Genomic DNA, 4,476 nt, shown 5'->3' with positions numbered 1-4,476 from the left:
CCATGACCCTTTTACTATCAACACGGCCAAGCACTTTTTCCATACCACACGTAGACATCGTCTTCCGCCACTAATCTTGCCCCTCCAAACTCACATTTATCTCTCTCGCCAGCGTGGGTATGTCGTGATTCTGCTTTACCTCACTGTTTATTCTTTGGATTTTGCTTATCTTGTCACAATCACACTAAGATGGTTTACATCAAGCATATGGTCATGAATCTAGAGTTGAACATTTAGGGTTTTATTTTGTACAATAATTTGTTCTCTCTCATGATTTTGTTCTGGTTCCTTATCTATGAGAATCTTGAGGTTTTTGATGCTGTGAAATTTCAATTTTGGGTGTTTGTTTGATCCTACAAAAAGGGGATGATGGTGGTAAAGGGTGATGATAGCTGGCGGTCGTGGGTCCTGACGGTGGGTAGTGGCACTGGAGAGGGGAGGGGAGGCGGTGATATTCAGGAAATGTGTTGGTGGTGGTGAGGGTTGTAAAAGTTTAGAATTTGGGAAAGAAGAAAAAGGATGGGGTAATTTAGGAATTTTAATAAAAAGTTAACAAAAAATTAGAGTTTGGATACTTTTGTCACACGAAACTCATCTTTCATGGGTACAACATTAATTTCTTTATTTGATGGGTACTTTTATTGGTATTTATAAAGTTTATAGATACAAATGGTAGTTTATTCTTAAGTTTAACCAACACTTAAATATTGTTGGCTATAAACTTTTGTGTGGTCCTGTACGATGCAATAGAAAGAGATAAATACTAATTTGGCACCCGAAAAATTCAGGCGCTGACAAAATAGTACCTAATAGATGTTATCTATAAAATGGTCATTGAACAATTTTTAAATTTGACAAAAGTGACCATCCATCGTTTAACTCTGTTTTCATTGACGAAAAAACTGAGTTAGCAAAAAAATTTGATGAAACTCCTAATTTACCCTTGATTCTACTGTCACTATATCTATCTCTTTCTCTCTCTTTCGTCTGTATTCTTTCTTTCTTCTTTTTCTTCACAGATGAAAATGAAAAATCATCATCATCAACCCCGTGGCATCACTATCAACAAGCCACACTCATTCATTTTTCGAGAGAAAGATTAAAACTTTAGCAACTAAATAATAATCAAAATTTATGAATGAACTAATTTTTTTTATCCATAATCACACAAGAAAATTCCGAGAGCGGGGAGGTGAGGAAGAAGAAAAACAGAAGCAACGACAACATAACCATAAAGAAAAATAGAAACGACAATAAAATATAATCGAAACAAAACATATTAAAGCAACAATCAAAAAGAAGAAGAAAAATAAAAATAGCACCGTAAAAGAGAAGAACACCACCACCACAACGAAGAAGAGAAGAAGAACATAAATACCAGATCCCAACCTCAGATAATATGCTGAGAAGGAAACAAAGAGAACCCCCAAGAGAAGCATGGAGTTACAACTATTCCCTAACGCTGTTCGGAAACTCGCCATCAATGGTGTTCACGCCTATTTCCGTGTATCACGATGGCAACGGAGAATTCTCCGAGGATTCCTCTGGATGGGTCCTTTGCAACGAATCAAGTTTCATCGTCAAAAGTTCGATTTGTCGGCGAAGCCTCTGAAAAATTTTGTAAAGAATTGTTTAACCAAGAGTTTGAATTCAAAAAAATGTAGCCAGATTTAGAACCATTGTTTTTTTTTTATTTTTTGTCTATAAAAAATTCATTCTTGTTATTGTTGATAAAGAACAAGATGATGATGATGTTGTGTGGTGAGAAGATAGAGTGATGGCAAAATTGAGATAGGGTGAGAGATAGGTGACAATGGGAGTTGGAGTGAGAGAGAATGAGATTATGATTTGTGACTAAGGAGTAAATTAAGGATTTTATCATTTTTTTTTTGCCAACTTAGCGTTTTTCATTAATGAAAATGGAGTTAAGCAACGGATGGTCACTTTTGTCAAAACTAAAAATTGTCTAGGGATTATTTTGTTGATAACATCTATTAGATACTATTTTGTCATTGTCTAAATCTTTCGGGTACCAAATTAGTATTTACCTTTTGGTCACTTTAATTTAATTGGATTGTTATAATTATTTTTGTTTTGATTCATGCACGTCAAGTGCCTCTATATAACACTTTGAATTTTGAATTATATATTATGTTTGTATATCTCTTAAGTAACAATTGAGCTAAAAGATTATTGATTCTGTTTAAAAATAATTATAAATATTAAAGTAATTTTACTTTTTTACATGTAATTAATGACTTTCTTGATTGACTTAGAGAGTTATTTGCTTATTTATTGAAGAAACAATGCAAGATCATCATGATGATTATATAAAGGAAATATTTGGGTTTTAATTCTGACAACTATTGAAATGTTCGTTTCTTGTTTTATTGCTTTAAATCAATCATATATAAATGAGTAGTGTAAATTATAATTAATTTTATATGTTATTTTTAATTTTTGTTTTGATTTGCCACATTTTTAGGAGTGTCAAAATGGTGACCACAAGACTTAAGAATATTTTTGATCTATTGATGATATTAATCTATTTAAAACTTTAATTTATGGTTAAACTTATAGAATTAACTTTTTTGTTATTCTACTTTAAAATAATTTTAGTTAAAATAAAAAATTTTTAAATTATTTACGTTATTATGTATTATACAAATATTGACTTCGTTAGTAAATTAGCAAATATATTAATTAAATAAAAAATGAATATCATTTGCTAAATTGCGTGTGTAATTTGTATTAAAAGAAATTATTACAAAATGAATGTTGTGTTTTTGTATCTAATTAATGAAATAGCTCTAGATAGTTGCTTATCCAATTGAAAGACATATAAATAATATTAAGGCATATTTGTATCTGGTTAGCCCATAAAAATTAAACTTAAAATTGTGTAATGGATCTAGTACTTTCAATTTTCCTACTAATATTAATAATAAAGAAATATCCAAACACAATATTAGTGGATTTGAAGATACACAAGTGATTGAGGTCTCATAATCTTCTCCTTTGTTAATTTATTATTGCTTTGAAAATTCTTTTAAAAAAATGGTCAAAATATATGTCTCCCTTTCTTTTTTATTAATCTAATCTATTAATATATCTTCTTCTCTTGTGCTTTAAGGGGCAATAATAAATAGAAAATGGGAAAAAAACATAAAAAAGAGGGAACACAAGTACACAACAACTCTAAATATTCTCTCCCAATTAGAGGGAAAAAAAACATAAAGAAAACAAAATAGTGTGACGCTCCGCCAACAGTAAGAGGGGAGGATTTTGAAAAAAAAAATAGAAAAATAAAAAAATTTAGTTAATTTTGCTTCTTTTTAACATGGAAAATCACGGGCCAAAACTGCACATGGCCCGACTTGCCTGGAAGATCCGGTTTACCTTCAAACATTTTAAAAGTTAATTTGATGTAATTTTATCGAGTTTAGACTGGATAAGGTGTCTTAAAAATAGATTCGGCCATTATTTTGGATCGAATCCGGTCAAGAGGAATCCAGTTTCATTCGACCCATGTGCATCCTAAGAGAACTAAAAATGATATATATATATATATATATATATATATATATATATATATATATATATATATTTTAAATTAATTTTAATATTATGTTATATTAATTATAAGCTTATTGTTTTATTTTTAATCACACTTGTTGAATTAGAAAATAGATAAAAAAAGAATCAAATTAGAATTTATGGACAAATGCAAATTCAAATATGGATATCAACTTTTCGGTAACAAGTTTCTTCTTTATAAATAAATCTTTTTATAAATTATTGTTAAAACTTTAAAGACCTGATTTTCACCCGGTTTGGATCCAGTATAGTTGTGACCCGAAAATGTTTAGATTTCATCGGGTCTAGGGCCCGGATAGGGTCTAAAAAAATAGATCCGGTGTATATTTAGGGTCGGGTCTGGATCAAGACAAACTCAGTTTCACCTGGCCAATAAACAGCCCTATTTCTACCCATGAAATCTGCGAATACTAAAAAGTATTTATTAAACAAAAATATCTAACGTTATATTCATAAAAGATGAGTTTCTTGTTATAAAAGTATTCAAACTCTAATTTTTTTTCTTAATAACATTTTTAAAATACCTTACATTTTATCTTCTTTTTCAAATTCCAAACTTTTGCAACCTTCACCATTACCCACACCTTCTTGATTATTACTACCTCTCATCCCCCTCTTTCCAGAATTTCCTTTTCTTGTGATCAGTTAGGCAATCTACTTTAGCTTCCTCACCATCATCAACAAGTACGCCATCACCTAATTCAACTACCCGACCTCTTAACTGCACTCCAGTACCTCACTTCCGCTCTTGGCAACTACCTTCTTAGCAAATTAGGGTTCCTCGACCATGACCCTTTTACTATCAACACAGCCAAGCACTTTTTTCCTACCGCACTCGTCTTCTTCCTCGCCATCTTCACCAACACCATTCTCCTCCGA

This window comes from Arachis ipaensis, chromosome B02 (assembly GCF_000816755.2).
Source record: "Arachis ipaensis cultivar K30076 chromosome B02, Araip1.1, whole genome shotgun sequence".
NCBI classification, from domain to species: domain Eukaryota; kingdom Viridiplantae; phylum Streptophyta; class Magnoliopsida; order Fabales; family Fabaceae; genus Arachis; species Arachis ipaensis.
This window is presented reverse-complemented; position numbering follows the sequence as displayed.